This window comes from Bos taurus, chromosome 6 (genome assembly GCF_002263795.3).
Source record: "Bos taurus isolate L1 Dominette 01449 registration number 42190680 breed Hereford chromosome 6, ARS-UCD2.0, whole genome shotgun sequence".
In the NCBI taxonomy this organism is placed as follows: domain Eukaryota; kingdom Metazoa; phylum Chordata; class Mammalia; order Artiodactyla; family Bovidae; genus Bos; species Bos taurus.
In genome coordinates this window covers 44,790,952-44,805,331 of record NC_037333.1, presented here as the reverse complement: position 1 = coordinate 44,805,331, position 14,380 = coordinate 44,790,952, and the positions used below count along the sequence as shown (strand labels likewise).

General features: G+C 39.9%; 1 protein-coding gene across 1 annotated transcript in view; it reads right to left on the bottom strand.

Annotated features, from left to right (window-relative positions):
- Positions 1–14,380, bottom strand: part of PI4K2B (phosphatidylinositol 4-kinase type 2 beta) — a 102,987-nt gene that overhangs the window by 36,331 nt on the left and 52,276 nt on the right. The gene's annotated exons all lie outside the window — the stretch shown is intronic.

Below are 14,380 nucleotides of genomic sequence, written 5' to 3'. Positions count from 1 at the left end.
TAATCTACCTTTGCAGAGGTGCCCCTCTCTAACCCAAATCGGCCTCTCCCTCCCCTGCAGAATTCTCTCATGTTTCCCACAATGTATACCTGTGTATTTCTTTGTATGACTAACATGTTTCCCCCACTAGAAGTCCCGGAGAGCCAGGGCCTCGTCATTTTTTCCAAACATTCCTGATATTGTAGTTTGCATTTTTCTCTTTTTAAACACTGGTTAATCTAGCTAGAAGTTTATATAAATTTTTAGCTTTTTGCAAAAAGCCATTTATGGGTCCATTGATTATCTGTTCTCTAGTTCATTGACTTTTTAATAATTTTCTTCCTTTTTCTTTTTTTAATATATGTACCTTGTTTGGGTTTTGTTCGGTTTCTTAATTTGTAAGTTTACCAGATTTGTAAGTCTACCAAATTTGGGGAAATCTCAGCCATTATTTTTTCAAAAAATTTTCTACTCCACTCTCTTCCCTTTCTGTGATTCTTATTACAGGTACTTTAAGCTCTTCAGTATCGTCTTAAAGATTAGTATAGCTCTGTCCATTTTCTCCAATAGTTTTTATCTCTGTTTTTCAGCTGGAATAATTTCTCTTAATCTGTTTTTAAGTTTGCCAATCCTTCAGCCATTTCTAATTAGCTGTTGGACCCACCCAGTGAATTTTTTATTTCAAAATTTTTACTTTTCAGTTCTAGAATTTCCATTCCCCCCTTCTCTTTTTAGAGTTTCTGTATCTCTGCTGAGTTTTTCTGCTAACTCATTATTATGACCATATACTTTTTCATGTCCTTGTACAGTGTATCAGTTCAGTTCAGTTGCTCAGTCGTCTCCGACTCTTTGCAATCCCATGGACTGAAGCACACCAGGCTTCCCTGTCCATCACCAACTCCTGGAGCTTGTTCAAACTCATGTCCATTGAGTCGGTGATGCCATCCAACCATCTTTCCCTCTGTTGTCCCCTTCTTCTCCCGCCTAATGTATAACTGTTTAAAACTCTTTGCTAGCCATCATGGAGAACGATATAGAGATTCCTTAAGAAACTAAAAATAGAGTTTCAGTATGATCTAGCAATCCCACTCTTGGGCATGTATCCACAGAGGGCATGTATCCACAGAACACTCTAATTCAAAAAGATACATGGACCCTAAAGTTCATAGCAGCACTATTTACAATAGCCAAAACATGAAAGCAACCTAAATGTCCACTGACAGATGAAATGGTTAAAGAAGATACACACACACACACACACACACACACACACAGATATACACACACACACAGAGTGGAGTATTATTCAGCCATAAAAAAGAATGAAATAATGCCATTTACAGCACCACAGATGGACCTAGAATTTATCATCCTAGGTGGAGTAAGTCAGACAGAGAAAGAGAACTATCATATGATATCATTTATATGTGGAATCAAAAAAATAATACAAATAACTTATTTATTAAATAGAAATAGATGACAGAGGATGAGATGGCTGGATGGCATCACTGACTTGATGGACATGAGTCTGAGTGAACTCTGGGAGTTGGTGATGGACAGGGAGGCCTGGCGTACTGCGATTCATGGGGTCGCAAAGAGTCGGACACGACTGAGCAACTGAACTGAACTGAATAAAACCAGATGTGAGAGTTGGACTGTGAAGAAAGCTGAGCACCAAAGAATTGATGCTTTTGAACTGTAGTGTTGGAGAAGACTCTTGAGAGTCCCTTGGACTGCAAGGAGATCCAACCAGTCCATTCTAATGGAGATTGGTCCTGGGTGTTCTTTGGAAGGAATGATGCTAAAGCTGAAACTCTAGTACTTTGGCCACCTCATGGGAAGAGTTGACTCATTGGAAAAGACTCTGATGCTGGGAGGGATTGGGGGCAGGAGGAGAAGGGGACGACAGAGGATGAGATGGCTGGATGGCATCACCGACTCGATGGACGTGAGTTTGAGTGAACTCCGGGAGTTGGTGATGGACAGGGAGGCCTGGCGTGCTGCAATTCATGGGGTCGCAAAGAGTTGGACACGACTGAGTGACTGAACTGAACTGAACAGAAATAGAAAACAAGCTTATGGTTGCCAAAGGGAAAATGTGAGGGAGGGATAAATTGGGAGTTTAACATATACAACTACTAAATAGAAAATAAGTAATAAGGACTTACTGTATAAGACAGGGAGTTACATTCAATACCTTATAAGAATCTATAATGGAAAATAATCTGAAAAGGATATATATATATATATTTATGTATGTAATCACTTTGCTGTGAACCTAAATAACACAACTTTGTAAACCAACTATAATTTTTAAAAAGTCTTTGCTAATTCTTACATCTGAGTCATCTTGGAGTCAGTTTCTATTGACTACCTTCTCTCTAAACTATGAGTCAAACTTTCCTGTTTCTTATATATTTGCTAATTTTTTTATTGTGTACTAGATATTATAGATGTATATATATGCATATTGTAGAGCCTCTAGATGCTGCTATCCTTCCTCTGATAAATGTTGATGTATTCTAGTAGGCAGTTAATTTTTTACCCTATGTACATAGAGTTTAGGAGTCAACCAAGGATTTTGGCTGAGTATGTGTGTCAGCTTTGGAGTTCTTTTCCTCTACTACTCTTTCCTTTTCAGGAATTTCATCTTCAATTTCCAGTTGCTCTGGAAGCCCCAGGCTCCATTCTCTAATTCCTTAAGCCATTAATATTGTAGTTTTCTGAGTTCAGCTGCTTTTCACAATGCAGACTGAGCAATGCCCTCAGATAAAAAAGATGTATGAGCATAAAATCACACTCATTATATTTCAATTCTTTGAACAGTAGCCATCCCTTAAAATTCCACCTGCCTGCTTTGGGTTACTTTTCAGCATCTTCAAATAATTGCTTTTATATTTTATCCAAAGTTTATGACTTTATCTATAAAAGGCTTACTCTGATATAACTTCCTATGGCATATTTTTACAGAAATGTATCTTTTAGTGAGGTGAATGGTGCTGGTGCTATTTATTTTTTTTGGTCTGTAGTTCACGTTAGTGGGCTTTCCTGGTGGCTCAGATGGTAAAGAATCTGCCTACAATTCAGGAGACCCACGTTCAATCCCCGGGTTGCAAAGATCCTCTAGAGGAGGAAATGGCAACCCACTCCAGTATTCTTGCCACCGAGATAATCCCATGGACAAAGGAGCCTGGCAGGCTATAGTCCATGGGGTCACAAAGAGTCAGACACAACTGAAGTGACTGAACTCACATGCACACGTTAGTAGAGGAATACTAGTTACTGCTAGATAAGACAGGATTCAGCATCAATTCTATTTGTAGATATGAACACTGAGAAAATATGTTCAAATAAATAGATGATTATGGTGAATGCTTTGAAATAGCAATGTCACTCAAATTTTTGATCTTTCAAGATATATGCTAAAAGTCATATAGCGCTCTATCATCAAAAATAATTTTTTATTATCTATCATCAGGCAATTCATTTAGGTCCTCTTTTGTTTGAGTTATTCACTTTCTTTCACGCAAAGAGTTGGACACGACTGAGCGACTGAACTGAACTGAATTCACTCTTTTGGTTATTCAATTTCTGGCAAGTATACCAAAAAGGCTTTTAAAAGACTTATCAGTTATTAGTAATTGTTCTGTAACCCTTTCAAGACGCTATTTTTTTAACTGAGTTGAGAAAATAAAAATATTAACATATCTATAGAATTTTGGCAATACAATATTACTTGTTAAAATGCTTTTATCTTATCATGAGTTTTAAGTATATTTTTGCCAAAACTTTAGGACTACAGATTTGGTTCATTCAATGTATGTTAAAAAAAAAAAAGTCTAACTTAAAAGTTAATTGGTAAAGCCAATATCCACTATCAAATCAGTCAGCCAGAGCAAGTATTTTTTCAATTCATGATAGCTCAGTTGGTAAAGAATCTGCCTGCAATGCAGGATACCCTGGTTCGATTCCTGGTTGGGGAAGATCCACTAGAGAAGGGACAGGCTACCCACTCCAGTATTCTTGGTCTTCCCTTGTGGCTCAGCTGGTAAAGAATCCGCCTGCAATGCGGGAGCCCTGGGTTTGATCCCTGGGTTGAGAAGATCCCCTGGGAAGGGAAATGCTACCCACTCTAGTATTCTGCCCTGGAGAATTCCATGGACTGTATAGTCCTTGGGGTTGAAAAGAGTCAGACACGACTGAGTGACTTTCACAACAACAACAAATATGGTAGACCCTGGAGGAGGGCATGGCAACCCACTCCAGTATTCTTGCAGGAGAATCCCATGAACAGAGGAGCCTGGCAGGCTACAGCCCATAGGATTGCAAAGAGTCAAACATGACTGAAGCAACTTAGCACAAGCACACAAACATGGTAAAGTATATCCCTGTTTTATCAGCATCTCAGTTTTAAAATTCTGAGGCTCTGCTGCCTCTAGTATTTCTCACAGATATTTCTTAACTTTGTTCTCACAAAACATTTCCTTAGGAGTCCATTCTTTGATAGTAGTCACGGTTTAGAAGATGCAAGATCTTTATTTATTTTTTAATTTTAATTGGAGGCTAATTACTTTACAATACTGTGGTGGTTTTTGCCATGCATTCACATGAATCAGTACACATGGGTGTACATATGTTCCCCATCCTGACCCTCCCTCCCACTTCCCTCCCCATGCCATCCCTCAGGGTCACCCTAGTGTACTAGCCCTGAGCATCCTGTCTCATGCATTGAATCTGGACTGGCGATCTATTTCACATATGATATTCACATATGATAATATACATGTTTCAATGCTATTCTCTCAAATCATCCCACCCTTGCTTTCTCCCACAGAATCCAAAAGTCTGTTCTTTATATCTGTGTCTCTTTTGCTATCTCACATAGAGGGTCAGCATTACCATCTTTCTAAATTCCATATATATGCGTTAATATACTGTATTGGTGTTTTGAAGATGCAAGATCTTTAAATGAAACTTGGCATCATTCTTGCAATCTAACTGTGCAATACCCATGTATTCAGAACATCCTAACACAGGACTAAATGTACCATGTCCAATGTCACCATCACCTTTAATGCTCCCTTAATAAGAGAAGACATGAAGCACAGTTGCTACTTCATGGGGCATTCATTAATCAAGGCTTTACCAACATCTGTATTTCAAAATCCAATCTTTGTTGTGAGCCTCAGGTTTTTTATACCCCAGCACAAGGAGCCACTGAAAGATTCCGGATACGTTTTTCCAGCACCAACTGGAATTCAGTTCTACCACTAACCACACAGAGTTAGCACAGATCTTATAAGTTAAAGGGTCAGTCCTCCATGAGACCATCCTTACTTCAGATGTCAGCTACCCTTCAGGGGTCCTCAGGCCACCTCCAGTTATAACCAACTGGCTGTATATTTGGGGGGCCCATCACCTCCTTAGGTTCTGTAATTTGCTAGAACAAGTCACAGAACTCAGCAAAGATCTGAAGGTTTCTGCCTTAATGGAAATTATGATGAACTTACAGACAAATAGGCAGTTGCAATACAGTATCCTAAGAGCTTTGTGGAGGAAGTACAGGCTGCTATGAGAGTATATGAGGAAGACCAATCAGGAAAGAGGGCTAAGAAAAAGAATACAGGGGTAGGGAGGAGACTTGGCTGGAGTAAAATCCCACCTGAAATTTCTGATCATGTTTTTCAGCAATCTAGCTGTTGTTTTTTGCTAGTGGTATTGGTTGGGCTCCATCAACAACCCTCCTCTCTCCCAGGTGCCCCAAATGATCTTTATTTTCACCCCTAAGTAGAAAACTATCCTTACTAAGCAAACACAGACTGAAGAAAGTTTCTATTCCTCCATTCCCTTAACAAATAAATTGTATCACGTGCTATTCTAGTGCTGGGGAAAGAAAAGAGAACACACCTCTGTTCTCATGAGGCTTCCTTTCTCATGAGGGAGACAAATAATAAAAAGTAGCCAATAGAAAGTTACAATGTGAAATGATGACAAATGTTATGAAAAAGAATAATGCAGGGTGAAGAGTACAGAAGGACAGTAGTATAAACAAGTGGTGCTACTGCATAAAAGGTGGTTGTAATGGTTTGGTTGGTGATTTTCCCCAAAAGATATTTCCATGTCAAATCCCTGGAACCTGTAAATATTATTTGGAAAAATTTTTTGAAGATGTAACTAAGTTAAGGACTGGGGGATTGTATCATCCCAGATGACACTAAATCTAATGACAAATGTCCTTATAAAAGAAAGGCAGAGGGAAGTTTAAGACAAAAGAGGAAAAGACACACATAGAGGCAAATGTGAAGATGAGACACAGATGTGGCCACAAGCCAAAGAATCCAAGAAATGCCAACAGTAACAAGAAAATAATACAATAGTCAAACACTCAAAGACAGAATGGACTATGATATGATAGCTATTAGGCTATCTGAGATGAGTGCTCCAAATAGTTACTTCTAAATCCTGTCTATATGAAAATTCTGGAGCTTCTTCTGTGTATTTTCTGGCTCTGTTCTAATTTTTGTGTGTTTTTTAATTAAAAAGTTACATTACAATGATTTTAGTGCACTAGAAGGTTTTTACAGCAATAAGGGAAAAAAAACAGACTACTGGTTCTAGGTGAATGTATTAATTAGACTAGGTTGATTTTAAGGTTATGATTCAATTGACATGCTATGTGTAACCCCAGAAAACAGAACACTACTAGCCTTTGAGTAAATCTGATAATAGCTGCTTGATCATCTATATTGGCTTTGTTCAGCTAGCTGCAGTGGACTTTTACTTCATGGGGAATCTATTATTGCCTTGAAGAAACACAAAGATCCTCTAGATGAGCCCTCCAATCTTTGTATTCGGCTCCACTTCAATATTTATATGTATATGTTGTGATTTGAATACAGACATATGAAAGAAAAACATAATCCCAGTTTTCTGTCATTTCCCAAATTTATCTCATACTAATATTGGATCCTGCTTTAAGCAGAATCTGTTCCCAAAAACTTACATGCAGATAAAATGCTTCTGAAACAAATGCTGCTTTAATGCGGTGATAATGAAAGCTACAGTTTATTGAGAGCCAGATGCTGTTCCACGTGCTTTGAGTTAATTAGCATATATACCCTCACAACAACCCATTGTGGCAGGGTTCTTATTATCCCCTTTACACACAGGGAAACTAAGGCATATACAGGTGAAAGTGATTTGTCCCAGGTCACCCAGATGTAAGTGGAAGAGTTAATGGTCTGGCTCCACCCTTTCAGTCATTCCATTCTACAGCCTCTCTTGGCTTAGGAAACCAAAAGAAGTTTCTTTCTAAATCACGGTTCTGATCGTTGTCACTAACTTCTTTTTTTCTTCAGGAGATCTTTTTTTTCTTTTAATGAAGTATAGTTGATTTACAATGTTGTGTTAGTTTCAGATGTATAGCAAAGTGATTCATTTATATTGTTATTGCTGTTTAGTCATTCAGTTGTGTCTGACTCTGTGACCCCCTGGACTGTAGCTCTCCAGGCTCCTGTGTCCATGGGATTTCCCAAGCAAAAATACTGGAGTGGGTTGTCATTTTCTCCTCCAAGGGAACTTCCCGACCCAGGGATTGAACCTGCATCTCCTGCATTGGCAGGCAGATTTTCTACACTAAGCCACCAGGGAAACCCTATTCAGTATACAATACATATATATATATATATATATATTCTTTTTCAGATTCTTTTTCATTATAGGTTATTATAAGATATTGAATATCATTCCTTGTGCTATACAGTAGGTCCTGTTGATAATCTATTTAAATGTAGTGGTGTGTGTATGTTAATCCCAAACTCCTAATTTATCCCTCCTCTCCCTTCCCCCTTTGGTAACCATAAGTTTGTTTTCTGTATCTGTGAGTCTGTTTTTTAAATAAGTTCATTTTCATCATTTTTTTAGATGCCATATATAAGTGATATCATATGATATTTGTCCTCTCTGACTTACTTCACTTAAGATAATAAATTCTAGGTCCATTCATGTTGCTGCAAATGGCATTATTTCATTCTTTTTTGTTGCTGAATACTCCATTATATATATATCTCACATCTCCTTTATCCATTCATTTGTTTAAAGACAGTCACTAGCTTCTAATGCCATCCTCATTGCTCACTTAAAAATGAAAACAGAAGCAAACCTAAAAATTTACCATGGCATGTAATTCCTCCCCAACTGGGCTCTAACCCTTCATATCAACCCCAGCTGCAGCCATCCTGAATGATTTCCTATTTCTAGGACCAGTTATTTCATGTCTCTGTGTCTTTAATCTTCAGTTTAGTCGCTCAGTTGTGTCTGACTCTTTGTGACCCCATGGACTGTAGCACACCGGGCTTCCCTGACCCTGTCTTTAATCTTGCTGACAGGGTATCTCTACCATCTTCTCCACGTAGCCATCATCTACCTCACCTCTAAAACCCCACTTCCCTAAATAGGGATCATCATGTCTCTATCCTATATTCTCCCTAAATCCTTGCTCTGACTTCCTCCAGTGGCACCCCTCCCACTAAAGTTTCATCATTTCTCTATTCAAAGGTGCTGTGAAAGTGCAAGTCCCCTGCAGTAAAGGAGGTGATGTTCTCTCTGTATTTCTCTCTCACTTCCTCCAGTTCCTAGGAAAGTGACTAGAACATAATGTGTGCTTGACAAAGGTTTTATAAATTCATGAACAAATGAACTAATCAGTAAAATTATATTTAAAGGAGTCTGTAAATAAATTCTGTAATGAAAGCCATTAATCCTCAACTTTTCTTTGATAATATTGATATTTGCTTCCCAAATATCACCAAGAAAGCCTGTGTTGAGAGGTCCCCAAGAGCATCCCAGGTTTGATGATTCAGTGGGAGGACTCACAGGACTCAGCGTGTGGTCATATTTATATCTATGACTTATTATAGTGAAAAGATACAAAGCAGAATTAGCAAAGGGAAAAGGCACCTGAGATGAAGTTGAGAGGAAACCAGGCACTCACTTCCAAGAGCCATCTCCCAGTGGACGCACACAGGACACTCTTACCTCCCTAGACTACAAGTTATGACAACAAGTGTGAAATGCTGTCTACCAGCAAAGCTCAGAGACTCAGTGTTGGAGGTTTTTATTGGGGCTGGTCATGCAGGCATCCTCTGCCTAGCATCAATCAAAATTCCAGATCCCTAGAAACAATGCATGTGTTCAGCGTAAACCATAATGTTTGCAAAAACATTTCAGGCACAGTGAGTTACTCTTATCAGGAATGGTGGGAAACCAGGTTGTCAGTGAGAATCCCAGATGTCAGTCAAGGGCCATGCAACAATAACACTTGCCAAATGAGAAAAAGAGCTCTCAAAGGAAAGAATAACACCTCAGCAAGAAAAGAGGAAAAGGGCTGGTTAGCCCCATTCTCCAGAATGAGATGAAGGACAGAAGCCCAGTTCCTCAGAGGCCATCTCAGAAGAGAGTTAAGCAAAGAATTGCCAGATTTTCTTTTTCAAAATCCTGGTTGGGAATGGCAATGGGTTCATGGTGTACAAAACTGTGATAGTGGTTACAAATATAGGCACTTGATGAAAATACACTGGTACTGCCAGTTTGTGCAGTTTAATATAATTTTTATGAAATATTTAAATTTTTTATAACTGTATCAGTTCAGTTCAGTCGCTGAGTCACATCTGACTCTTTGTGACCCAATGAATCGCAGCACACCAGGCCTCCCTGTCCATCACCAACTCCTGGAGTTCACTCAGACTCATGTCCTTCGAGTCAGTGATGCCATCCAGCCATCTCATCCTCTGTCGTCCCCTTCTCCTCCTGCCCCCAATCCCTCCCAGCATCAGAGTCTTTTCCAATGAGTCAACTCTTCGCATGAGGTGGGCAAACTACTGGAGTTTCAGCTTTAGCATCATTCCCTCCAAAGAAATCCCAGGGCTGATCTCCTTGAGAATGGACTGGTTGGATCTCCTTGCAGTCCAAGGGACTCTCAAGAGTCTTCTCCAATACCACAGTTCAAAAGCATCAATTCTTCGGTGCTCAGTTTTCTTCACAGTCCAACTCTCACATCCATACATGACCACTGGAAAAACCATAGCCTTGACTAGACGGACCTTTGTTGGCAAAGTAATGTCTGTGCTTTTCAATATGCTATCTAGGTTGGTCATAACTTTTCTTCCAAGGAGAAACTGTCTTTTAATTTCATGGCTGCAGTCACCATCTGCAGTGATTTTGGAGCCCAGAAAAATAAAGTCTGACACTGTTTCCACTGTTTCCCCATCTATTTCCCATGAAGTGATGGGACCAGATACCACGATCTTCGTCTTCTGAATGTTGAGCTTTAAGCCAACTTTTTCACTTTCCTCTTTCACTTTCATCAAGAGGCTTTTTAGTTCCTCTTTACTTTCTGCCATAAGGATGGTGTCATCTGCATATCTGAGGTTATTGATATTTCTCCCGGCAATCTTGATTCCAGCGTGTGCTTCTTCCAGCCCAGCGTTTCTCATGATGTACTCTGCATAGAAATTAAATAAGCAGGGTGACAATATACAGCCTTGACATACTCCTTTTCCTGTTTGGAACCAGTCTGTTGTTCCATGTCCAGTTCTAACTGTTACCTCCTGACCTGCATATAGGTTTCTCAAGAGGCAGGTCAGGTGGTCTGGTAGTCCCATCTCTTGAAGAATTTTCCACAGTTTATTGTGATCCACACAGTCAAAGGCTTTGGCATAGTCAATAAAGCAGAAATAGATGTTTTTCTGGAACTCTCTTGCTTTTTCCATGATCCAGCGGATGTTGGCAATTTGATCTCTGGTTCCTCTGCCTTTTCTAAAACCAGCTGGAACATCAGGAAGTTCACGGTTCACGTATTGCTGAAGCCTGGCTTGGAGAATTTTGAGCATTACTTTACTAGCGTGTGAGATAAGTGCAATTGTGTGGTAGTTTGAGCATTCTTTGGTATTGCCTTTCTTTGGGATTGGAATGAAAACTGACCTTTCCCAGTCCTGTGGCCACTGCTGAGTTTTCCAAATTTGTTGGCACATTGAGTGCAGCACTTTCACAGCATCATCTTTCAGGATTTGAAATTCAACTGGAATTCCATCACCTCCACTAGCTTTGTTCGTAGTGATACTTTCTAAGGCCCACTTGACTTCACATTCCAGGATGTCTGGCTCTAGATGAGTGATCACACCATAGTGATTATCTTGGTCGTGAAGATCTTTTTGGTACAGTTTTTCTGTGTATTCCTGCCACCTCTTCTTAATATCTTCTGCTTCTGTTAGGTCCATACTATTTCTGTCATTTATTGTGCCCATCTTTGCATGAAATATTCCCTTGGTATCTCTAATTTTCTCAAAGGGATCTCTATCCCATATTGTTTTCCTCTATTTCTTTGCATTGATCACTTTCTTTCCTTTTCTCCTTTGCTTTTCGCTTCTCTTCTTTTCACAGCTATTTGTAAGGCCTCCTCAGACAGCCATTTTGCTTTTTTGCATTTCTTTTCCATGGGGATGGTCTTGATCCCTGTCTCCTGTACAATGTCATGAACCTCTGTCCATAGTTCATCAGGTACTCTATCTATCAGATCTAGTCCCTTAAATCCATTTCTCACTTCCACTGTATAATCATAAGGGATTTGATTTAGGTCATACCTGATTGGTCTAGTGGTTTTCCCTACTTTCTTCAATTTAAGTCTGAATTTGGCAATAAGGAGTTCATGATCTGAGCCACAATCAGCTCCTGGTCTTATTTTTGTGGACTGTATAGAGCTTCTCCATCTTTGCTGTAAAGAATATGATCAATCTGATTTTGGTGTTGACCATCTGGTGATATCCATGTGTAGAGTCTTCTCTTGTGTTGTTGGCAGAGGTATAGAAGTATATAATTCAATTTTTTGTCTTATTTTTATTTCAATAGACAGAAAGCAAAACTAGCCAAGTGCCAATCTAATTGCAGACACTAGATAAATCCAGGGACAAGACAGACTTCAGGAACTGTGGTTTTAACAAGTTTTATATACCTTGTAATTTCCCTGGTATTCTTACTTGTGTGGTTGCCTGTCCACAGTACTTACTGAAAAATCAGTGAAAGCAGAGAAAGGACTGTTAGCTTGTCAGCAAGAAAATGAGGAGCTGGGAAATCGGGTACCACGCTGCTGCTGGGTCTGGGTGAGGGGAGATAAGCAGATGGTGATGTTGTTGAAAGAAAAGGAAAACTGGTCCAATCCTTAAGCCCCTAGGAAAGAGGAAGAACTAGGGCGAGCAAGTGTGGGCCTGCAAGTGGGGCTCAATCTTTGAAACCTGTATTAGTTTCCTAGAACTTCCCTAACAAACCATCAAAAACTGGGTGCTGTGAAACAACAGAATTTATTCTCTCACAGTTCAGGAGGCAAGAAGTTTGAAATCAAGATGTTGGCACAGCCATGCTCTCTCCAAAGGCTCTTGGGGAAAATCATCCTTATTTCTCCCAGCTTCTGGTAGCTCCTGGAAACCCCTGGCCTTGTGGACACATCACTCTAATCTCTGCTCCAATGTCACGTAGCCTGCTCCTCTCTATGTATCTCTGTTTGTTCTCTTCTCTTTTTATAAGGACACCAGTCATTAGATTTAAGGGAGTACCTTAATCCAGTATGACGTGATCTTAACTAATTACATTTGCAATGACTGTATCTCCAAATAAGGTCACATTTTGAGGTTTTGAATGGACGTAGGATTTTTTTCTTTTTATAAAAAGGGGACACTATTCAACCCACACTAAAACCTCATCACAGTAATTTGCACTTGTCATTGTCAGATGAGAGGTCCCCCACCAAAACCTCAGTGTGCCTATTAGTATAGCTTGCCTGGAATCTGTGACTATCAAAAAAGGAAGCCACTGAGAAAACCTAAGAGGACGTCACAAAAAAGATAAGGAAAATTGCTTCCTATGTGTGACCAGACTTAATGTTATTCCATGGATGAAAAGCCCATGATTTCAAAGCTCACAATGAAAGCTCTTGTTGAAGGAAATCTGCTTATGAGACACCATATGGTGAATGTGGTTGCATTAACTCTCTGGGGCATCTTGAATGTGCTCTGATCTTCCTCACAGGGTCCCCTCATCACAGGGTGTGTGACAGGCCCATCTGCAAGGATCCAGGTACATTCAGAGGACAGGATGCACAAGCTTGTAAACATATCCAGACCTGTCTGAGCCACCCACAAAGATGCTCCAGCTATGCTAAAATAACCTCTGGCCACTCCCTTCTGAAGACTGCTTCTCTGAGGGAAACCTTTATTTGCTTAAGGAACCTCTGGCTTTGAGGAAACACTGGAGAGTGGCTGCTCAGTCAATTCTGCTTCCAGAATTAGACTTATGGACACTGACATAGGTTAAAAAACAAGTGAACAAACTAACTTACATGCTGATACTATTTTTAACTTCTATCACCAAGTTGGTACTGTTGGTAAATGAATGAGATGCAAAAGAACCTCAAAAGTACAGTTGCAATCATTCCTGGTCCACAAGACATTTTCAAATGGCATATTAAGCTATTAAGTAACTTCCATAGACTGTGTTCCCTCAAAATTCATCAATCAAATCTAACCCCCAATATAATGGTATTTTGGAGGAGATTAGGTCATAAGAGTTGAACTCCCATGAATGGATTTAGTACCCTGACCCCAAAGAGCATTCTTGTCCACTTCTACCAAGTGAGGACATAGTGAAAAGATGGGCATCTATTAATCAGGAAGCAGACCTTCATCAGAAATTAAATCTGCTGGCGGCACAGTCTTGGACATCCCAGCCTCCAGTCAAGTTCTATTGTTTGTAAGCCACCAGTATATGGTATTTCTTTTATAGCAGCCCAAATAGACTAAGAGACTCATTGTCAACATGGTGTATGGCATGGCAGGGGCAGTGGTTTAAGTCACTCAGTTGTGTCCAACTCTTTGCAATCCCATGGACTGTACCCACCAGGCTCCTCTGTCCATTGGATTTCCCAGCAAGAATACTGCACTGGGTTGCCATTTCCTTCTCCACGGGATTTTCCAGACCTAGGGATAGAACCCGGGTCTTCCACATTACAGGAAGTCTCCTGCATTGCAGGCAGATTCTTTACCTACTGAACCACCTGGGAAGCTGTACGGCATGGAACTTTTCTAATGATTTAATCTATCCATCCTTTTATTCATCCACTCCTCACTCTATTGATTCTACTTCTACTCAAACTGGTTTAAAAGAAATTCATTATCGTGCTTTGGAGGAAGGCCAACAAGAGGGCGTGTTTGGGAACTTGTTCACTCAGGGGCTCATCATTGTCACCAGAGACCCAGGTTCTTTCCATCCTTTAGCTCGTTCATGCTTAGCTTGTTGGCTTCACTTTCAGGCTGCCACTCTCATGAGTGAACGATGATTGCAGCTGTTGTCAGCA